We start from the raw sequence: 24,359 nt of genomic DNA, 5'->3' as shown, positions 1-24,359 counted from the left end.
TTTCCTTTGGGTATTGGTACCAGTCTGGACCCACCGGTTCATGGCGAAAGTCATATTTTATTATTATTCCTTGGGAATCTGGCCCCTTAACCACTCTTTGAAGGGTCATATTTCCACCATTCTGTCCATCTACTGGAAAGCCGCCAACCCAGTGATAGCGATGTTGATCATGCAAGAGTTGAATGTAAGCCATGATACATGTTTGGATCTTTTAACTTGTCACCTCAATGTTCCTGCCTCTACCATCACCAGCAACCAATCCTTGACTACCAGTATTGACCATAGTGTCTACCATATGATAGCACTTTCAGCTCCGAATTAGAAAGTTGTGGATTCTGTAGTGTATTGAAAATTGCATTGTGTATTTTGTCCACTCGAAGCTACCACACACACGTACCAGTAGAGAGAGTCTGCTTGAAAGAGATAGTAAAAAGATCCAAGTTTAACAGCTTGTGGAGTTCTAAATTTTAATGTCTTTGGCTGAATATATAACTGTTTCTGTCCTAAGGACTTCAGCGATTCAAGTCCCACTTTAGCGACTTACATACAAAATCTAGGCTGTAAGCTACATTGCAGAACTGAGGGAGTGCTGCACTGTCAGAGATGCTTTCTTCCAGATAGAAGTTAAGCTGGGAGCCTATTTACCCTCTTGGGTGGATACATACAAATATACCTACATACATACGAAATAGGTGCAGGGGTAGGCCATTCGACCCCTGGAGCCTGCTCCACCATTCAATAAGATCATGGTTCATCTGTCTGTGTTTCGAGTTCCCCATTCTCATCCACCCCCTATAACTTTAGATTCTTGTTAGGCAAGGGAATCAGTCTACCGGCGCCTTAAAAATATTCAGTGACTCCACTTCCACTGCCTTCTGAGGCAGAGAGTTCCAAAGTTGCACACCCCTGTGAGAGAAAAGGTTTCTCCTTATCTCTGTCCTAACAGGGTGACCCCTAATTTTAAAACAGTGCCCCCTAGTTCTGGATTCACTCTCAAGAGGAAATATCCCTCCCATGTCACCTTGTCAAGACTGTCAGGACCTTACATACTTCAATCGAGTCACCCCCTCACTCTTTTAAACTCCAGTGGAAACGAGCCCAGTCTGTCCAACCTTTCCCCGGAAGACAACCTGCTCATTCCAGGTATCAATCTAGTAAACCTCCTCTGAACCGCCTCCAATACATTTACATCCTTCCTTAAATAAGGAGACTAAAACTGCACACAGTATTCAAAATGTGATCTCACCAATGCCCCGTATAAATGAAGCACAACATTCTTACTTTTATGTTCAATTCCTCTCATAATAAAGGATAACATTTCATTAGCCTCCTTAATACTTGCTATACCTGCATTCTAACTTCTTGTGACTCATGCACTAGAACACCTAGATCCCTCTGCACCTCAGAATTCTGCAGCCATTCTCTCTTTAAGTAATACTCTACTTTTTTTATTCTTCCTGCCAAAGTGAACAACTTCACATTTTCCCACATTAAATTCCATTTGTCAGATTTTTGCCCACTCACTCTACCTATCTATATCTGTCTGCAACCTCCTTGTGCCCTCTTCGCAACATACTTTCCTACCTATCTTTGTGTTACCTGCAAATTTAGCTACCATGCCTTCATTCCCCTCATATAAGTCAATGACGTAAATTGTAAAAAGTTGAGGCCCCAGCACAGACCTCTGCAGGACTCCACTTGGCACATTCTGCCAATGAGCAAAAGACCCATTTGTGCATATTCCCTGTTTTCTGCCAGCCAACCAATCTTCTATCCATGCTAATATGTTACCCTCTACACTGAGCTTTTATTTTCTGCAATAACTTTTGATTGGGCAACTTATAAAATGCCTTCTCGAAATCCAAGTACAGCACATCTACAGGCTCCCCTTTATCCACAGTATATGTTACTCCTTCAAAGAACCCCAATAAATTGGTTAAACATCATTCCCTTTCACAAAACCATGCCGACTCTTCCTGATTACCTTGATTTTTTCGAAGTGCTCAGCTATAACTCCCTTAATGATCAATTCTGACACTTTCCCCACAACAGATGACAAGATAACTGTCCCATAGTTTCCTGTTTTCTGTCTCCCTCCATTCTTAATAAAGGGGTTATATTTGCTACTTTCCAGCTTGATGGAACCATTCCAGAATCTCGAGAATTTTGGAAAATTAACACCAATGCATTTACTAGCTTATTAGCCAAGTCTTTTAAGACCCTAGGATGAAGTCCATCAGGGCCTGAAGACTTGTCAGTCCACAGCTCCATCAGTTCACTCAGTACCGCTTCCCTAGTGGTTGTAATTTCACCAAGTTCCCTTCCCTCTTCCACCTCCTGATTTACACCTATTACTAGAGTGTTTTTTGAAAGTGAACATAGAAGCAAAATATTTGTTCATTTCATCCGCCATTTCCTTATTATCTATTATTAACTCCCCATTCTCACTCTCTAGAGGACCAACTCTCACTTAACTTACACTTTTCCTTTTTAAATACCTGTAGAAACTCTTGCTATCCATTTTTAACATTGCTAGCCAGCTTCCTCTCATACTCTAATTTGAAAGAGCTCATGGCACTGCAGGCAGAAGAGGAGGGGAGCTCCCCCCGGTGTCCCGGCCAACATTTATCCCTCAATCAGCATCACTAAAAACAGTCTATCCCATCAGAATCACATAGCTGTTTGTGGGAACTTGCTGTGCACAAATTGCTGCAATGCTTCCTACCTTGGTAAGTCTCCTTTGACAGCACCTTCCAAACATACAAGCCTTACCATCTAGAAGGACAAGGGCGGCAGGCGCATGGGAACACCACCACCTGCAAGTTCCCCTCCAAGTCAGTCACCATCCTGGCTTGGAAATATATTGTCTTCCCTGTTGTTGGGTCAAAATCCTGGAACTCCCTTCCTTCCAGCACTGTGGGTGGCAGCCACTGTTCACACAATAAGCCCCCACAAACTGCAATGAGATAATCTGTTTTTGTGATTTGATTGAGGGTTATGTAACAGCCAGGATACCGGGTTTGGGGTGTGAGGTGGGATTAGCATCTCTTCTCTTCGAAATATTGCCATGTGATCTCTTATGCCATCTTGATGGAGCAGATAAGGCCTTGATTTAACTTCTCATCCAAAGACTGCACCTCCAACTGTACAGCACTCCCACAGCTTTGCACTGAATTGTCAGCTTAGATTTTTGTGCTCAACTCTCTGGACTGGGACTTGAACCCACAACCTTCTGATTCAGAGTCAAGAGTTCTCCCACTGAGCCACAGCTAAAACTGAAGGAGTGGAAGAGATGGGTCACCCAGTGTGACTCAGTAGAGGCTTTGCAATTGCCCTCAACGCCTCTGGGCTAAGGGGGAAGGGAGGATATCAGCCCATGCCCTCGCTGCGAGTTGCTATCCAGTGTCCCCCAACTGGAATGTTCTTGCTGAAGGGGGGAGAGGTCGATGGGTGTGTCCAGGGTGAGAGGATGTGAGGGCTCGAGGGCCTAACAGCTTCTAAAACATGTGGAATGAAGTCCCAGAGAACCAAGATGGGCCTTTTAACCAGCCCACCTCAACACTCGCCTGCCCCCATGGCCACCTCAGATCTGCTTCCTGGGTCAGCGGGCCTGTCTCTTACCTTGTCCCTGCCTCCACAGAGTGAAAATTGGGTCTAATGGGGCCCTTTAAACTGAGGCGGGTTTGCCTATTTCCCGACTGGAGCTACCCTCTTTTGGTGGCGCAAATCAAGCCTCTGGAGTAGGAAATAATGATCAAATATAGAAAGTTACAAAGGGGACCTATTCAAATAGGGTTTACTTTGAATTAAATGTTTCAGTGCTCAGCACCTCCTCCCCATAACTCCTCGCTTAGATTACAGTCTAGTTCCCTTGTAAATATATTATTGGTGTGACCTGGCCTTTGACTAAGCAGAGCTGCCATGGGAAGAGCTATTTGAAGCCTCTTTTAATGTAAAATGTGGTCATATGTGCCATTTATAGATGGTGTCTTTTTTGTTGTTGTTAAGGAGACAGTTGCAATGCAGCGGCCTATTTGCATGTGACCCAGTATTTTATTAAAACCTGGATTGCTGTGATAACAAAAGTTCTGTCTGAGGAATGTTTGGTTACAGCTGAGGGGGCTTTTGTGTTCCCACAATAGCCACAGTTAATATACTCGGCTGACGCTTGTGTAGTAATTTTGTGAAGCTGAACAAAAAGGGGCTTTGTCTGGAGCCTGAATATAAAGGAGGAATTGTAACGTGTAATCCTTTTTGAAATCAGATCATTCTCGTTCTGTGCGGAGACTCGGTACAGGTTAAGCCGTCATTGCTGAGAGGTGAATTCCTATTATAATATGAAAGTCAGTAAGCAGGCAGCCCTTGAGATCTCTGGCATTGTGCAGTTGAGCTTCATTTCAGAGGGCCGCCATTTGAGTGTTGGGGAAACTTAGCCTGTATGCATATCTTGACTTCAATCCTTTGCTGTTCAAGTTTTCCAGTCCTCTGCCGCCTCTCCCCTCCCTACCTCTATATAACCCTCCTGAGACTCCTACACTCCTCCGATTCTGGCCTCTCGTGATTCCCCGATATGAATTGCTCCACCAGTGGGTGGAGGGGTTGGGCCTGCGGCCTTCCTGATACATACTGGGACCCCCCCAACACCCCCCCCCCCCCCCCCCCCCCCCCCCCCCACCCCCCAACACCCCCCGAGTCACAACTTGCTGGACCCTCTTGAAGATAATGTGACCTACAAATAATGGATAAAAACAGCACAACCAGAATTCAGCTGGGCCAAAGGAGCCTAGCCAGCTAACTGCAGATTGGTGGTCAACCTGCTGCCCATGATCCGCTGATCGGTTCGGCCTATAGATGAGGCTTTTCTGTGGTGGTGTTCATTCCTGTGTCCAGGGATCAATATCTCTGCATTTTAATGGGCTATGAAAGGAGCTGGGGAGAGTGTGAAGAGTGTAGATTGCTCTATCTTGATGTTTAAATCTCACTGGAATTAATTTCTGAGACTCCCTGCGCGTTTGGAATTGGTGGGAGATTCACTCTCATCAAAAGGAGAGAAAGGAACGCAGCCAGTATAATTAGCCTGTGGATCTCTGGCACTGAGAGGTTTTTTTTTTGTTTTGTTAAAGGAAAGAAAAGCCTGTCTTTTGCCTGTTAACACAAGCAGGATTGTAAATCTGCAAGCACTCAAATCAGCACAAAGATAGTTTGTACATTGCCCCGGCCGTCTGCTAAGTCTGAGGGGATTGTAGAGATTTAGCCAAGGTGCCTCCAATGTGGAAAGTCTGTGCCGATGAAAATGAGAGAATTTGTGCTCATGCTGGGTTTGAATGGAAAGGATACCCTGGATAAGGATCCCGAGAGCTGGTGTAATACGGACACGTGGTTTTGCGCCAACATCTGGCTTCCCACAGCTCTGCCCTGGAGCCCACTGCCAACAGGATGTGGCCACTGTACTTGGTGATGGCTCCTCAGCTGTACACAGAGAATATCACAGAACATGAGCAGTGGGTGCTTTAAGATATGATCGTCTTCAAATCTTCCTCCAAGTCTCGCACCCCCACCCGCACACACACAACTCAGTCATACATCAGCCCTCCCATCATCTTGGCTGGGTCCACAACATGTAATCTCCTACCTTACCTAGATAAGGTCACCACAGAAAAGCTGTTCCCAGAGCTGATGGTACAGGGACTAAGGAACACAGGTTTAAGGTGTTGGGCGAGAGATACAGGGGGATAGGAGAAAGAACTTTTTACGCAGTGAATGGTGATGACCTGGAACTCATTGTCTATGTGAAGGGTTGAAGCAGAGACAATGGTGGGCACTTGAGGGATATAAATCTGCAGGACTTTGGGGATAGAGCAAGGGAATGGGACTGACTGGATTGCTCCGCAGAGAGCTGGCATGGACTCGACAGGCTGAATGGTCTCCTTCTGTGCTGCAATGACTCTATCCGAGTAGAATTTTTAAAAATTTATTCTTTCATGGGATGTGTGCATCGCTGGCAAGGCCAGCATTTGTTGCCCATCCCTAATTGCTCATGAACTGAGTTGGCTTGCTAGGCCATTTCAGAGGGTAGTTAAGACCCAGCCACATTGCTGTGGGTCTGGAGTCACACGTAGGCCAGACCAGGCAAGGACAGTAGATTTCCCTCCCTAAAGGACATTAGTGAACCCAATGGGTTTTTATGACAATTGATAGTTTCATGGTCACTATTGCTGAAACTAGTTTTCAATTCCAGAATCATGATTGATTTTAAATTTCGCCAAATGCCGCAGTGAGATTTGAACCCATGTCCCCAGAGCTTTAGATTGGACCTCTGGATTAGCCTAGACCAGTGACGTTGCCGTTGTCTCCCCCAGTGGAATTTAAATGATGGAAAGCTAGGAACAGTGGAGGTCCAATGAGGTTTCAGGATCCATAGGTACAGATCATTAAATTATAGAGATCAGGTATAAAAAAACAGTGAAAAAGGTTAATGGAATGACAACTGTTATAACTCGAGGGCTAGAATATAAAGGGGAGGAGGTTTTGCTACAGCTAGCTAAAGCACTGCTTCAAGCACGTCTGCAATACTCTGTATCGTTTTGGAGTGTGGAACTCTATCCCACAAAAGTAGTAGATGTTAGCTTAATTAATAACTTTAAATCTAAGATCAAAAGATTTTTGCTAGACATGGGTATAAAAGGATATGGAGCAAAGGCAGGTGGATGGAGTTAAGATATAGGACAGCCTTGATCTCATTTTATGGCAGAATGGGTTTGAGGCACTGAATGGCCTCCTCCTGTCCTTATCTGCCTTACATGTCCACCTTCGAGCAGGGTCAATGGATGGTGATCAGGAGCTGAGACATTAGCAGATTTCTTTTTTCTCGAGCCCAAGAGCACTGAGGTCCACGGCCAATGAGGTTCGCGGGGTTGGTAATTGGGAATATTAGTTAAAATTTGACACAATCCCAGTGGGAAAACCCATTGCAGCCTGGCTGTGGGGTAAGGGAATTTGCGGGGGGTGGGGAGTTGTGGAATGTGACGCAGGGCAGAGGCTGAATGGCCTCACCACAACCAATGGCAGAGAAGCAGATGGGAGAGGAGTAGTAAAGAACTCCTGAAATCAGGGTAGCAACAGGAATTCTGAAACTCTTCAAACACTAGGACTTGGCTCTGTAAAATAACAAAAGGCCTTTTCCCCCACTTTGTGCCAAGCAACTTTGAATGCCTGTTTTACATACAAAAGGTCGCCATGGAGTGCAAATAACAGAATAAGGGGCATCTAATTGTCAGGATATGGACACAGCCCTGTTTACATCCACCTACTTGGAAGTAGGCCAGGTTTGAGTGAGGTGAACATCAGATGGTTGTCAACGGAAACCCCATGCTGAGATATCCTTAGTGTAATATTTGGTTGGCATGATTTCTTTGGATCAAATGGATCAAACTAATTTTCTTCAATGTTGCCTGTCTGGAATTTGGATGAAGCGCAGCTGATTGTTGAAGTCTTGTTCAGTCCTAGCGGAGATTTGCCATTACCTTTGGAAGACAGACAAGGGAATGTTTGACTTGAGACCGTAGTTAGCTGTTGTATTGCTGACCTTTATGGGTAATTGTGAAATTGTTGAGTGTGTGAACTTTTAAACCAGAGGACATAGGCAGCTTGGGCCTACACTCGTTGGAGTTCAGAAACATGAGAGGTGATCTCATTGAAATGTATAAGATTCCGAGGGGGTTTGACAGGGTGGATGCTGAGAGGATGTTTTCCCCTCGTATTGGAGTCTGGAACTAGGGGCACAGTTTAAAAATAAGGGGTCTCCCGTTTAAGATGGAGGCGAGGAGGAATTTATCCTCTTAGAGGAATTGTTAATCTTCAGAATTCTCTTCCCCGTAGAGCAGTGGAGGCTGGATCATTGAGTACATTCAGGGCTGAGTTAGACTTTTGATTGACAAGGAGTTTAAGGATAATGAGGGGGCAGGCAGGAAAGTAAAGCCACAATCAGATCAGCCATGAACTTATTGAATGGCGGGGCAGGCTAAACGGGCCAAAAAGCCTAATCCTGCTCCGATTGCTTATGTTATTTTGCAGTGAGCGAACTATAATTCTAAATAAGTGACTGTGTTGTTAAAGACTGCCCATTATGCATGACCTCCTATTGGTTCAAGTACAAGAATTGGCTCTATTGGTTACTCTGAAGGAGTAGATACCCCCGGGGTCAGTTCCTATTACTTCCAGCACAATGGAACTGGGTGACAAGGAATGTAAAGCTAATGACGAGATATTAGAGGGAAAGCTTTTGGGGTCACTGAGCTCAGTCGGCTCGATGGCTAGACTGTGATGCAGATTGATGTCAATGCGTAAGCTCAATTGCGTACTGGCTGTGGTTGTTCATGAAGTCCTGCCTCCTCACCTTGCCCCACATTTGCGGAGCGATGTCCCTCGTCTCTCTAATGGAGAGAGATGTCTGTGATCCTTTGTGGACTGAGGCTATTTACCTCCATCGTCTTGTTGGCTCCTAATATCTCCGCGGTCGATCAAGCAGGTCCTCCATGCATGGCAGGGATGTGTCACCTGGCCCAGATAATTCTCTGGCCTGGAGGATCATTTAAATAATCTTCAAGGAAACTTTTTGGGGAAGGGTAGTGGGCTTGTGGGGTTATGGATAATGGTGGTGGAATGGGTTAAGAAAAACAATGGCAGATAGAACTTTTGATGCGAGTTGGTACATTTGGGTAAAGATAAAAGTGTTTTGTTTTTGTTTTGGATTTCCAGCATCTGCAGTTTTTTGCTTTTATCTTAGTGATGAGTGGACATTAAATGGGGGAAAGGCTGGATGATATGGGCGAGCACAACAGTGGAGGGGGGGGCGTGCGTGGAGGGAGGGTGTTAAAAATAGCACCTCAAGGAGAGGAAGCCATAAAATAAAAAAAGCCGATAGCAGAATGTAAAAGTCAAGATGTAGTGCTGAATCAAAATAAAAACTCAGTTGGAGTGGTCTTTGCAATTTTGGGCTCCATGTTATTGGAGGACATTGAAATAATAAAGAAAATACAAGCAGACACACTAGGATGCTCCCAGTATGAAGAAATAAAGATCCATCCAATCTCGCTCAAGGCTTCTGCTTATTTTGCTCCCAAGTTAATTAAGTTGCCTACTTAAACCACATCTATATCTTTGTTTTAAAGACCTGCATCACTTAAGAAGTCAAATGGTCACAATAAGCTTTGATTAACCTCTTAATTACATTTTAATTTGCCTGCACTTTGTAAGTCATTGTATGTCAAGTGCCGTGAGATGTTTCTGAGTGATGTGGTTAAGATTCTTTATGAATACAAGTCTGTTTTAAGTGTCTCTTTTTTTTTTCCTCTCTGTTTTTCATTATTTGTAAAAATGGAACAGATGAGTACTTTAAAAAGGCTAAATTAAAAATTGCTATTTCAATAGCAAAGCAGGGATAGCCTCATTGAGGAAGCTCACCTAGAGCCTCTAGGTCTTCTACCAATGAACTTAACTCTGTTTAAGCGACAGGAAAGTGTGGGACAGAAACAGCTCAATGAGTTCATGCTTATGTTCCACACACGCCTCCTCCCTACTCTACTTCATCTAACCCTGTGACATATCTTTTTCTATTCCTTTCACCCTCATGTTTTCATCTAGCTTCCCCTCAAATGGATCCATGGGCCTAGGAGCATAAGTGAATTAATATTACAATAAGGTCTGGTGGTAAGAAATACTTTGTATGCCACCCAAGTTCTCTCTTATTTTTGGTGTTTTTTTTGTGTCGTAGTTATGGGGGTGGGGTTATAGTTTTGCTGTATCGGCAGGCGTTACAAGGTGGAAGCTGTCATCGGCTGTGACCACTTGACCAATGTGGCCCAGTTACCTGAGAATCTGAACCATTGTGCTGGGGCCACAGGGTCAGGCGGGGCCATTTCTGCCCAGCTAGTTAAACGCCTCAATTCAACTGTCCGGTTCTTTCTACGACCAGAGTTGGAGGGCTGGGGCTCAGGAGGTGTGACCCTTTGCAAAAACCAACTCCATTTGCCCCAATCTGAAATCTGGGTGCTCTCCCCTGAGGGGGAGGGAGCGGGCTCATATAATTATCAGATCATCGCTAATTAATCAAATAAAGAATTCAAGAGAAACCCCTTTACCCAGAGTGCGGTTAGAATACAGAACTTGCTATCACATGCGTAGATGTGTTGAAGGGAAAGCCAGCTACGTACTTGTGGGAGCAAGGAATAGAAAGATGTGCTTGTGGGGTTAGATGAAGAGTGGAGGGAGGAGGCTGATGTAGAACATACCGCCAGCAGGACCAGTTTGGCCAAATGGCCTGCTCTATGTATGTAAGGTGGTCTTTCTCAGCCTGCTGCCTGTGGCAGTGTCTATCTGTGTGCCACAGGCTTGTTTGCTGATGCCGCATTGACCCAATTGACAGTATACATGGAGAGTATCCGCAACTTTGCTTCCAGGCCTTTCTTAAGATAAAAGAGAACTTTCTTTTCCTGGCTCTTTAGGGTGTTCTCTTTCTAATTGATACTCTGAGTGGTGGCTAATGGTTTGCTCCTTTGCTTCTCCCATACTGGGTTCTGTTGCACAGTGTGAGCTGTCATGTCTGAAGTTTGTTTTCGGAGGCAGAGGGCAGCAAGGGGGTCATTCACCTGGCATATTAATTCTGGGTTTGTACCAGGGCTGTCCTGTTTGAATTTGGAGAGAAGAGAGAACTGTAAATAAGCCTGAAGTGCTGAAAATTCCATTCTAATTGAATAGCAGTTACCTGGTTCCTTTACCCTCCCCCATTCCAGCTCACCCTCCTGGTCCCATGCTGGATGTCCCCACCCCCCTGTCCCCTGGTCCCCCAGTCCCCCTCATCCCCCCCATCCCCCCACCCTGCCTTTCAAAACTACCAACATCATCCTGCTGCTTGATCTACACTCCCTCTCTGCCCTATCCGATTTCTGAGGGTGCTTGACAAGGTGGGTGCTTCGTGGATGTTTCCCCTCATAGGGGAATCTAGCCTCATAGTTTCAAAATAAGGGGTCTCTCACTTAAGACAGGGATGAGGAGGAATTTATTGTCTGAGGGAGTGGAGGCTGGGCCATTGAATATATTCGAGGCTGAGATAGACAGATTTTTGAACCATAGAGGAGTCAAGGATTATGGGGTGGGAAAGTGGGATTGAGAACACGTTCAGATAAGTCATGACATTGAACAGCAGAGCAGGCTCAGAGGGACAAATGGCCTGCTCCTGCTCCTGCTGCTATTTCTTATGGTCTTATGAAACGAGTTATCAGCTCCCAGCTCCTCTGTCCCAAAGCTCCCTGGTTTCAATCCCCTTCAGCCTGGCTTCCCCATTCTGTTTCCAGCACCAAGGAGGCCCAGGCCAAAGCCTGAACAGCTCCTCTGTTGACTGCTGCCCCCACCCCCATGTCTTCCTTGACCTCTCTGCTCTGGCGGAAATGGATGACTATACTGTCCTCCTGTATCGCTTTCTCTGATGTCCAGTTGCGTAAGATGAGCCCTGCTTGGCTGTTCCGTTCCTATCCACCACCCTGTACATCTTCAGGTTTTACCTCTCCCACTCGGAATCACCTTGGTTTAAATGATTGCAAGTTGTGGCTGGGGCCTGTGGGCTATATCTGTGTGGCTCAGGCTCCGATTGATTCCAGTGCTGTTGGATAATCCTTCTGATATAAATATTGTCATTAGCGTGGTGCAATGAGATGATCACATTTTTTTTTAAGCTAAAGCTGAAACGAGGAGGAGGTGGTGCTGAGCTGAACTTTGGGGTGTGATGTGCTGGAGGCATTACATCTATTAGATGGTTTGGTTCTTTCCCAATCAGTCACCAGCACACTAATGGAGAATCTGTCAGACTCACATGGGATGGTCTGTGTAGGAGACCCAGCGAACCCTTATTTTGTCTTCTGATTGTGTACAGGAGGCAAGCAGAGGATGTGTCTTCCAGCCATTGTGGTTTCCTGGAGTTGTGGGTTGGGGAAGTCAGAGAGGAATTTCCCAGATAAAAGCAAAATACTGCGGATGCTGGAAATCTAGAACAAAAACAAAAACACCTGGAAAAACTCAGCAGGTCTGACAGCATCTGCGGAGAGGGATACAGTTAATGTTTCGAGTCCGAATGACTCTTCATCAGAACTTGATAAAGAGTCATTTGGACTCGAAATGTCAACTGTACCCCTCTCTGCAGATTCTGTCAGACCTGCTGAGTTTTTCCAGGTATTTTTGTTTTTGTTCAAGAATTTCCCAGACTTGCACTCCTAAATGGGGAGGAGGAGGTGGCCTAGTAGTAATGTCACTACACTCGTAATCCTGAACTAATGCTCTGGGGATGCAGGTTCAAATCCCACCACATTCAGTTAATAAACCTAGAATCATAAAATGCTTCTGGTCTGGCCTAACTGTGACCCCAGATCCACAGCGATGTGGTTGACTCTTAAGTGCCTCTGTAATGGCCTAGCAAGACCAATTAAGGATGGGCAACAAATGCTGGCTTTGCCAGCGACACCAAAAAGTTAGCCTTCCAATTTTTGTCATTTGTCGAGAGCCTGGGTGGGAATGGGTAGAAGTCACTACATAACAGTGTAGAAGAGAGTCAATGGACCAGGTGGTCTCTTCCTGACCTTCGTTTCCTTATGTTTGCCTATTCTTCCCCCAGCTCCCCCACCCACTGATCTGCACCTCTAAGGGCCTTGACTCCTGCTGTGGAATTACATAGAATATACAGCATGAAAACAGGCCATTCAGCCCAAACAGTCCATGCTCCGCTTCAGTCTTTTCCCAACTTTCATCATCTATCTCTTTTGGTGTAACCCTCTATCCCCTTCTCCCTCAAATGCTTATCTAGACTCCCTTAAATGCATTAATACAATTTGCCTCAACCACTGTAGTAGTGAATTTCCCCATTCTCACTCTCTGGGTAAAGAAGTTTCTCCTGAATTTCCACTTTGATTTCTTGCTGACGATCTTTATGTTGATGAGTTGTAGTTTTGCTCTTCTACACAAATTGAAAGGCTGTCTCTGTGTTTACCCTATCGAAACCTCTGGGAGATATGGATCCACAGGACTCCTGACTGTGTTGCCTAGACACCAAGTGCCAAAAGGCCAACCAATCATGAAGGGCATCACAGCGAAACCGATGATGACTTCATCCAACGATCCAGTCAGATGTGGTTTTCAGCATGGGTCACTGGATGGTTATTTGGAGCCGGAGTCTGGCTGATCCTTTCTCCCTCTGTCCTTAATTATAACAGCCTTGTATTGAGATCAGCTGAGTCAGCACAGAAGCAGTATTGCTCATGGGCACGTCTGCTCTGTTTCTATTCATCAAACAATGGAATTTATTGACAGTAATTTACTAGCCTTTTAGAAGTTGCAGACCCTTGTGAATTAGGTGCTGCATATGTCATTAGACGAGAACTTGACATCATTGTTTTGGCGATTGAGAATAGTGCAGGGGCTATTTGTGTAGACAACATGTATAATACCATCACCCATTCCGTTGAGAGCAAGGAGGTGTATTCACTTCCTGCTAAACTGGTCATCCAACCTGTCTTTGTTGCTGCTGTGTACCCCTGATTTTCTGTCTGGTTCCCACTCCCCTTGCTCAGGTTCCTAATTGCCAACACTTTTGTCTCAGACTTCTGCTCTTTTTTTATCCTCCTTATAACTGCTACTTTGCTGCTCCTCTCTCTATGGCTCCCATTTTCGGCTCCCATTTTCAGCTCCCCTTTATCGTTCCTACTATTCCGTACTCCTCTCGTCATTCTCGTTCTCTCACTTTCCTCTCCCTTATTCCCACTCTCCTTCCATTCCTACTCTCAACTCTCCTCTTTCTCATTCCCACTCTCTCTCATTCCCACTATCGCACACTCCTGCCTCTCGTTCTCACTCTCCTGCCTCTTATTCCCACTCTCTTCTCTCTTGTTCCTCTCTCATACTCCCTCTGTCTCATTCCTTCTGTCTTGTACCTGCACTCCTCTCTCTCGTTCCTGCTCACCTCTCTCTTGTTCCCGCTCTCCCATCTCTCGTTCCCACTCTCCACAGTGATGTCAACCTCTACACAGGTCCACCCAGCAATGGAAACTGCAGAGTTACTGTAAGAGACATTTTTGTGTTTTTTTTGAGATTCTTTATTACCTATTTTGGGATACAGTGTTTGATTAAATTTTTTTATAGTTCCTGTCTCTGTGTTTTTGCTGTGGGTAAAATAAATCTACCTCAAAGCTCCTTGGAATCAGTTCCTACAGAATCAAACAGTAAAGCCTGCTGCGGTGATCCCATCAATCTGTATATCAGGGAATGATAAAGCACACGGTAAGCCCTTCACTGAACCTCTTGGCCCATGGTCTGTCTGTTCAGTGAAAGTTGTCATCTTAAAGGCTGATATTTGAACAGACCTCGGGAGAATGAGTGAGAGGGTTTGATTCAGTTCTTTTTAAATGATCTCACCTGTTGGCTCAGTTTTGCTCTCCTGCATTGGAAGCTGGCCAGACAGACTAAGCAAGGGTACCAGTTTCCACCCTCCGACAGTGCTGACTTACCTCGCGGCCTCCTCCAGCCCCACAACACCCCTGAGATCTCTACACTCCTTCAGTTCTGGCTCCTTGTACAACCTTGAATGTAATCCCTCCAGCGCTGGCTGTTGTGCCTTCAGCTGCACCTGTTGAAGGCAGGGCCGCACAATGAGAGGCAGAATAAAATTGGGGTTACACAAGAAGGTAGAATTAGGATCATAGGAACAGGAGGGGCCACTTAGCCCCTTGAGCCTGTTCCAACATTCAGTGAGATCATGGTTGATCTATGACCTATTCCATATCCATGCCATTGCCCTATAACCCTTTGGTTAACAAAAAGCTATCAATCTCAGATTTAAAATTTATGGTTGATTTGGCATTAATTGCTGTTTGCAGAAGAAAGTTCCTAAACTTCTGCTACCTTCTGTGTGTAGAAGTGTTTCCTAATTTCACTTCTGAAACATCTAGCGCTTTGCCCCCTACCCCTAGACCCCCCAAACCAGTGGAAATAGTTCCTCTTTATCTTTCCTACCCATAATATCTTGAAAGCTTCAATTAAATCACCCCCCTCAACTGTTTAACTTCTGTGGAATGCAGCCCTAGTTTCTGTAATCTCTCATCATAATTTATGCCCAGGTTAAAACTCTGGTAAAAGCAAAATACAGCGGATGCTGGAAATCTGAAACAAAAACAAGAAAATGCTGGAAAAACTCAGCAGGTCTGACAGCATCTGTGGAGAGAGACAGAGTCAGTGTTTCGAGTCTGCATGACTCTTCTTCAGAGCTCTGAAGAACGGTCTTACGGACTTGAAACGTTAACTCTGTTTCTCCCTCTCCGCAGATGCTGAGTTTTTCCATCATTCTGGTAAATCTGCCCTGTACTCCCTCCAAGGCTGATATATCCTTCCTAAGGAGCGGTGCCCAGAGCTGCTCAAAGTGCTCCAGGGTTGGTCTAACCAGGGCTTTGTATCGTTGAAGAACAACTTCTACCCCCTTGTATTCTATTTCTCACGAAATGAAAGCCAATATTTCATTGTCTTTTTGGTTATTTTTGGTACAAGTTCGGGAAGTTTTATTGATCTGTGTACCTGGACCCCCAGGTCTTTTTTGACCTCCGCTGTTTCTAGCTTTTATAGAAGGTACTTTGTTCTGTCCCTTTTGGGTCTGAAGCGCATGATCTCACATTTGCCTATATTAAAATTCACTTGCCAGTTTTGTCAGTTCATGCAATCTGCTTATATCTCTCTGTAATTTTATGGTTCCATCTACACTGCTACATCTATCTTTTGTGTCATTGGCAAATTTGGATATGGGGCTTTCAATCCCATCGTCGGAATCATTAATAAGGTTGGTGGATAGTCAAAGCCCGAACATGCACCCTTGTGGGACACCATCCTGCCAATTTGTGGATCTGGCCATTATCCCGACTCGTTCCACTGAGCCAGTTTCTTAACCAGGTCAATAGTTCACTTTCAATGCCATGAGCCTAACATTAGCAAATAGTCTCTTATGAAGAATTTTATCAAATGATTTCCGGGAGTCCATATGAGCAACATCCATAGACATTCCCCTGTGCACTACTTCAGTCACCTCTTCAAAAAAATTCAGTAAGAATCATTGGACATGGCCTACCCTTTACAAATCTAAACTAGCTCTCTCTAATCAGTAGGATATGTTTAGGTGTTCACCCGCTCCCTCCTTAATTAAAGAACTGCTGTCGTTTCCTGACAGCAGATGTTAGGTAACTAGTCTATAATTCTCTGGTTTCTCTCATCTCACTTTTCTTAAATAGCAGAGTGTTTGGGGGGGATTGGAGGAACACAGAGTTTTCAGAGGGCTGGAGGAAGTTACAGAGATAAGGTGGAGCAAGGCTGTGGAGGGATTTGAATGCTAGGATGAGAATGACAAAATCGAGGAATTGATGGACTGGGAGCCAACATAATCATTGAGAGCATGGGTGATGGATGAACAGGACTTGGTGCGGGTTTGGCTGTGGGCAGCAGAGTTTCGGGTGAGCTTATGTTTATGGGGGCGGGGGGTGGGTAGAAGGCGGGAGGCTGGCCGGCAGAGGACTGGGGTGGCGTGAAAGGATGGATGAGGGTTTCAGCAGCAATCGAGCTGAGGCAGGGCTGTAGGCGGGTGTTAGTACAGAGGTGGGAGAAGGCAGCCTTTGTGATGGATGAGGATAGGGGGGTCGGAAACTCGGCACAGGGTTTGCTTCAGCTTCAGGCAGTGATCGGGAAGGAGCCGGAACGGGTGGCATTGGAACAATGTTTATGGATTAAGCCTGAAGATCGTCCCCTGAGTCGAAGCAGAGGAGGTCAGCTGGACTCATGAAGCCAGAGCTCAGTACGTGTAGGAAAAGTAGAGATGCCAGAGAGGAAGCGAGAAACCACAAAGTTTCTCTTGTTTGTACTGTTCCGGAAGAATGAAGATGTCCAATTAATTAGGAGCAGCAATGTGTCTCTGCGAAAAACAGGTTTAACCAAGGGAGTGATCTGGGAGTTGAGTGAGCTGTGTCTTGCCAGCTCTGATGTGTTTGCTCAATACAGATGTGTTCTCTCAGCTCTGTTTCGAAAGGCACCTTTTCAACTGTGTCATAGGATTAGGTTTACATTTATCTAAGCAGGATTGTCAGTCATTGAGTAACATATTTGAGGAACTGTTTAATTCATGGCCAAGTTAGGGATGGATGATAAATGCTGGCCCAGCCAGCAAAGCTCACATCCCGTGAATGTATGAAAAAAAAGGTTATGCGGTGGATTGCGAGGAGGGGTTTAGGCACCTGGCAGCGCATGCTGGGTGGGGGTGGATGCTGTAACTTGGCAAATAATGAGAGCGTCCAATCAAATTCAGCTCCTGCTGTTCACCAAATATTTGGGTTGCCTCGACCAGCGACTGGAACCCTTTTGATGGGGCGGTGGGGGTCCGGGCTGGGATGGGAGTGTTGTCCCCGGGCCATTCTTGCATATCTGTGCTCCCGATAAAGCAAGAGGAAACGGGTGGGTAGGTTGGGAGGGAGAGGTCGGCTGAGTGGCTGTGTGTGACCGCTAGGCCACGCTGAGCTCTGAGCGATGACTGGAGCCAACACGGCACAAAGTGCCGAACAAACGGCCAGCTCTGAGGCGCCACTGAGCAGACTCCGCCTCTTGGCTCCTATTGGACCCCATTGGAACCTCCGAGGACGCGCAGCTCCTCTGGCGCAGGTCAGCTTCCTGGTCACAGGCTTGACTGGGTCAAATTGATGGGAATTTTATTGAGGTTAAGTAATTATTGCCTGGGAAAACATACAGTCATTAAAAACATTTAGTCACATCTTTCATTAGCAGAGACATGATGGCTTTGTGAGGCGGTGGGCTGGAAACAATGGCATTTATGCGAGGATGGGGGAGCTTGTGAGAACTGTTAACCCTTTGCTGCTCACTGAATCTGTAGGAGATGGGAAGCGAGGCCAGTTTCCTTGAAAACTTGTCACAAAAGGAATGTTGAGTTATTGGTGAGTGCGTGGATTGACACTTGCCTACAAATCCAATCCAGACAGACTGGGGGATAGTCGTCCGTCTTGTCTTGGACACGTGAGTTCAATGGTGAATGAATATGGGTAGTGTCAGCCCAGTTCCTAATGGGTCCACAGCCCACAAACAGCCCTGAGCTCTGCACTAATTATATAGAGTTATGTAGAATTTAAAGCACAGACACAGGCCATTCGGCCCAGCAGATCTATGCTGGTGCTTCTGTCCCATAAAAGCCTACTCCTACCTTACCTCATCAATGTATCCTTTCATTCCTTAACACTTCCATTTACTTTTCTGAATTCCCCTTAAAATGCCTCTGTGCTACTTGCTACCACAGGGAGTAGTTGAAGCAAGTTCCACATTCTCTCTCAGGGTGAAGTTTCTCCTGGCTTCATTATCAGACACATTAGTCTCTATTGCCTAGTTTTAACTCCCCCACAAGTAGAAACATCATTCTGTCCATCCTATCAAACCCCTTCATAATTTTTAAGGCCTGTATCAGGATCGCAGTTTTCCCTTCATTAGAGGAAAGAGACGCATCCTCTTCATACTTTCTTGATGGTTGTACAGTTTCAGCTTTGGTATCATCCTTGTAGATCTTCTCCAGTGCCTCCATATCCTTTCTTGTCCTTGGGAAGGTGTGCTAGGCCATTTCAGAGGGCAGGTAAGAATCAGTCACATTGCTGTGGGTCTGAAGTCACATGTAGGCCAGACCGGGTAAGGACAGCAGATTTCCTTCCCTAGGGGGCATCAGTGAATCTGGTAGGTTTTTACAGCAATCCTTTCTCACCATTACTGAGACTACTTTTCTTTTAAAGTCCAGATTTATTAATTAATTGAATTTATATGCCTCCGCGCACCCCCCCCCCCTCCCCCCGGTGGGAGTTGAACCCGTTTCTAGAACATTAGTCAGGGCTTCCGGATTTTTCTTCTCGAGCCTCTGCCTGAAGGCAGGTCTGACCCACAGCGCCACGACCTCCACCAGGGGTAGGGCAAGGAAGCAGGTCCCGACTCCATCGCAGCCAGAACGGGAATTGAACCCCATGCTGTTGGCACCAGTCTGATCCACACCAGCCGTTCACCCGGCCGCTGCCAAGGAGTCCGAGTTGTTGTAGCAATGTGCACTTTTACAGGCATGTTGTAGTCCGCAGCTATGGGTAGTGATGGTAGAGGCTCCAATTTCTTTCTGTCACATGGCTGACCAGAAATCTCTCCAGCTTTTACCGCCTCCCATTGGCATATCTTGGAAGGATTTACAAGTTGATACTCAACCTGCTTGGCTGCGTTGTGAGCACATCTTTCTTGGCCATTAAGTCCTGGAGTGGGACTTGAACCCAGAGCTACGGGCTCAGAGGCAGGTTCCCTACCCACTGCGCCACAAGATTGCTGGATTACTGGTGCAGTAATGTTCTCACTACACCACCATTCCAATCTAACAATCCTGTACCTGACCCGGGAGTGCTCGTCGCTGCCGGTGCCTCGAAGCTTAGACAACCAAACCAGATATATTTTTTCAATGAATGAAACATTAATGAAGTCCACTTTTGAGGGCTGAACAAGAGAGTGGTGGCAGCTTTGAGCGTGACCCTTGATAAAGCAATTTGGACTAACAATGCCTCACCCTTTGAAGGGTTGGTCTATGTGCTCGGGCTCGCCCGGTTTCAGTTTACAGCATTGATCGATGTTGGAGAAACACCTGGTGGAAGATGCGAAAGATCTTTTACAGCAGCAGAATAGTTCTCAGGTGTTCCTTCCTAGTTTTTCATCCACCCCACCAAGAAGGATGTGGAGAAGCTGCTAAGCCCTTACCTCCTCCTCCTCCACCTGCAATCTCAATCTGCACTGAGGCCCAGCAAGGCAGCTTCCGCAATCCTCAGTGCCCCTGAGAGGGATTTATCCTCCAAAGTACAGCATTGTGGCTTCAGTTGGTGCATGGGAGGTGAACAATAGTCATCACAACCCAGTGTTCCTTTCCAACACTGAAATGTTCTCCCTTTTCCTGACCAGACATCAGAGGAAGTCAATACTCCACTGATACATTCATGACAGAATCATTGGAATAGTTTGCTCTTATTCATTTGTTTTAATTACAAGGTTTCACCCCACCTCTAATTTTGAAAGCTTGCATCAACACCAGCTGCAGCATTTATTTTGGACATCCTGTGCCTGTTCTTTTCTGGAACGCTTGATTTCGAAATGTTATCTTTTTAAATGTTTGTGCCCATTGAGGCAGTGGATGTAAAGTTGTGGAATGGAATTCATTTCCCATCAGTGTTTGCATTGCATCGCCCAAGTTCAGGCACAGTGCAGGACACGTGCGGAGTATTGCCAAACTTGAAGTGGCTTCTTAGTGAGCCATGGCTCAGTGGGTAGCGCTCTCGCTCTGAGTCAGAAGTTCATGGGTTCAAGTCTCACTCCAGAGACATAAGCACAAAATCTAGGCTGTCCCTCCTCTCGGATGAGATGCTAAACTGTGGCATCATCTGTCCCGTCAGATGTATGTAAACAACCCTGTGGGATTATTTAAAGACAAGTAGAGTTCGTCGTCTTGGTGCCCTGGACCATATTTACCCCTCAACCAACATCACCAAAAACAGATTATCTGCTCATCATCAGATTGCTGTTTGTGGGAGCTTGCTGTGTGCAAATTGGCTGCTGTGTTTTCTGCATTACAACAGTAACTACATTTTAAAAAGTACTTCATTGGTTGTAAAGCACTTTGAGACGTCCTGTGGTCATGAAAGATGCAAAATAAGTGCAAGTCTGTTTTTTTAACCACAAACTCGGAAGACTGACCCCTACTGCGTGCCTGTGGTATTTCTGTTTCTGCTCCAGGCTGTCCTGTCTACTTCCGGCGACAGCTTTCCACCTCCCGTCATTAGGCAGTTCGGACTTGCTTTTCTCTGCTTTCAGACTTGCCTTACACCAAAACTTAATCGTCACACTGGAATTTCTGGCCCAGCCTTATCTGCATAATTATTCACAACTGCAGGTGCAAGTTCAGGTGGTTCAAGGGAATGGCACCACTCATCAGAGCCGCAAATGACCTGCAAGTCAAATTTAAAGAATGGGGCACTTAAAGTGGAGCGCTTTGGGGGTTGGGTGAGGGTTGGGGGCAGGGGGGGGGCCGGCGGTGCATGGGGGCAGGTGCAAAAATTTAGGCAGCTTCCAGAGAGCATTAAGAAGCACCTTTTTCTTTTCAGGCTGTAAGAGTCTGGGCTGTGGACGTGGTGCCACCAGGTTTAGAGGTGCAGGCATGAATCAGCAGACAAGTGACAATGCAGCTCCCCTTGGCATCGATATGATGCTGCTTGTGTGGAGGCTTTTCCAGTCAGCAGCACTGTCCTGGGGGAGGTGAGTCAGCACTGTCATTGGTCAGTACTTTAGCACCTCATTGAGACGAAAAAAGGAGGGCACATTTTTATTCATTCATGAGATATGAGCATCGCTGGCAAGGCCAGAACTTACTTCTCACCCGTGATGGCCCTTGAGAAGGTGATGGAGAGCCGCCTCTAACTGAGTGGCTTGCTAGGCTATTTCAGAGGACAGCTAAGAGGCGACCATATTTCTGTGGCATTTGGAGTCACCGTAGGCCGGACTGGATAAGGGTGGCAGATTTCCTCCCCCCTCCCCCCACCAAAGGGCATTTTTACACCAAACTGGAGGTTTCTTGATCATTATTAACTAGCATTTTATTCCAGATTTATTCATTAATTGAACTGAAATTCCTCCAGCTGCCGTGGTGAGCTCGTGTCTCTGGAACATTAGTCTCAGCCTGTAAGATTACTTGGCCAGTAACATTATCGCTATGCTACCCACCCCTGTGATTCAGATTGCTGATTCGTACCATATCATTCCTCAGTTGTGTGGAGTGGAAGTGCATCATTTCTGAATCGGGTGAAGACTAAGAGGAATGCTTCACATCAGCCCTCTGGAACCAGCAGTGAGAGGAGACATTTAGTTTGAAACCAGTGACAGCTAGTTTAATGAAAGATTTCTTTATCAGTCCTCTTTGATTCTGACTGCAATTCCCGAGATACTGCCTTTCATTCTTCCTCTGTCTATCTGTATCTCTCTCTCTCTCTCTCTCTCATACACACTCTCACTGCTTGCCACTTGTCATTCTGAATCTTCCCATCTCTGTGTATATCCATTCCTTGATTGATCATGTCTGCCTGACTGTCTGTGTATCTCTCTCCTCCCTCTCTGCCTGATTTCCTCTAGCAAATCCTGTGTGCAGCCGGTGCCATTGGTATTCATTGTTGGGTGAATGACTGGCCTTCTGAGAAACAAACTTTTAATCCCCGCTCCCCCACCCATCCATCCCACTCGGCCTCACCTTCCCAATCCTCGGATTCAACAAGGTAGAGGCTTTGCTGCCTGATTTTTGGATGGCTGTTTTCATTCTGTAAAAGACTTTCTGTCATAGCTCGGTCCGACATAGTCAAGATAGCCGAATCCACTCTGGAAAACAAGAACTGATTGCTGAAGGTGGGGTGGGTGGGGGGTGGGGGGGGATGCGTGGGCTTGGTGGGGTTGTACCGTAGCTCAACATCTGACCTCTAGGAGGAGATTTCAGGATTTTTCTGGAGTGGGGTTTTGGACACCAAGCTTGCATTTCTCATAAGCCAAGCACCCTGTCAAATAACCCTGTGGGGTGGGAGGTTGGGGGCTGGGGCGGGTGAAAGGGGACCTATTCCCCTGTTTGATAATGTCAGAATGGCTCAGTAAGAGAGGAGTCGGCTAGAGAATGGCCCTCTTAATCCGGCCTGGTCTGTTGACAGCACAGCTACCTCAGACAAGCTTCAGAAGATGCAGGAAGACATTTGGATGTGATTGTGATGCAGACAGACACAGACACAGTTGGGCTGCAGGTGTGCGCCTGGGATTAAGCACTTGGCAATCCATTATTGCCACGGTCAGTCAGCAGTGAGATACAGCATTTTGAGATAAAATAGGATTCAGCTTGCAAACCATTGAAGTGAATAGAAATTGAGTTGTTATTTCACAGTGAGGCTCACAGAAAGAATTGGTTTTTTTGTATTAAAAAGTATCCTGTGTTAGTTTAAATAACCAAACAGTAGGTGGAATTTGTCATGTGATATGTGTGTCCTTCCCCAAGCTCCCGTGACCAAGTGTGCCGACTTGAGCTGTGGCCCAATGACATGGGCACCCACTACCCTCTCGCCCAAAGTGACCATTCCTCGAGTGTGGGTCTGCCATTTGCCAATTTTAAAAGCAACACCCGCTTTCCAGCGGGGAACAATGTAATAATGATCAATCAGAATGATCGACCTCCCCCACTCTCAGTCTCGGAGGTGCTGAGGTCAGATGTAGCTTCTCCACGGACAATGCCCCTCCCCCTCTCCGCCCTCCCCACCGGCCCACCAACCAACCCCCAAGCTGAGATCCAGTAACTCAACCCATGTCGGGGATGAAACTGGGCAGCCTCCTGTTCAAACCCATCTGCACACTTGATGTTGTACCTAGCAACTGAACCATCAGGGCAAATCCCATCCAATTTTCATTGGTTCAATTTGGGAGGCCACAAGACAATAGCTGACCAATTGTAGGTTGAGTTGAAGCAGTGTGATAACTCCCAGCTGTGCTGAAAATTCCCAGCAGTCTTTTCACCAGGAGCATCATTCCCATCAATAATAACGACCAGTTTGAGTTCCATTCCATTCCAGGCAAATTGGTTTACCCCATTTGAGTTGGCACATACAGCAAAAACTAGAGGCCATCAATATAAGATGGTCACTCAGCAATCCAATAGGGAATTCAGAAGAAACCCTTTTTAACCCAGAGACTGGTGAGAATGTGGAACTCAATAACGCAGAGAGTGGTTGAGGCATTTAAGGGGAAGCTGGATAAGTAGATAATTGAGAAAGGAAATAAAACTATGCTGATGGAGTTATATGAGAAGGGTGGAAGGAGGCTTTGTGTGGAGTATAAACGCTGGCATAGGCTGATTTCTAAACTGTAAATGCAATGTAATCCTGTATAATCAGACACAGGTATTACTTTGCCAATGAAGGGACAATTAAAGACACTTAATACCAATTGCTCTTACAGAGCTTTCATTCCTTCCCTTCCTCCTCCATCATGGCTTGATTTTCTATCCAGTGTTTTGCCAGTGGCATTGTTTGGCTGGTCTGTGCAAGTTAGAAAAGAAGGCTGGAGCTATGCATAACACAGACAGATGAGCATTCTCTAGTCGCTCAGGAAATAGCTGTACCCCTGGCTGATTAAGAGTAGCAGAGAGCATTGTACATGTATCAAACCACTTTTAATGGCATTGAGTTACACCCACTGACATTACAGGA

General features: G+C 45.9%; 1 protein-coding gene across 14 annotated transcripts in view; it reads left to right on the top strand.

Annotated features, from left to right (window-relative positions):
* Positions 1 to 24,359, top strand: part of msi2b (musashi RNA-binding protein 2b) — a 522,720-nt gene that overhangs the window by 231,761 nt on the left and 266,600 nt on the right. The window lies entirely within an intron of this gene.

Source organism: Carcharodon carcharias, chromosome 10 (assembly GCF_017639515.1).
Source record: "Carcharodon carcharias isolate sCarCar2 chromosome 10, sCarCar2.pri, whole genome shotgun sequence".
In the NCBI taxonomy this organism is placed as follows: Eukaryota; Metazoa; Chordata; class Chondrichthyes; order Lamniformes; family Lamnidae; genus Carcharodon; species Carcharodon carcharias.
This window is presented reverse-complemented; position numbering and strand designations above follow the sequence as displayed.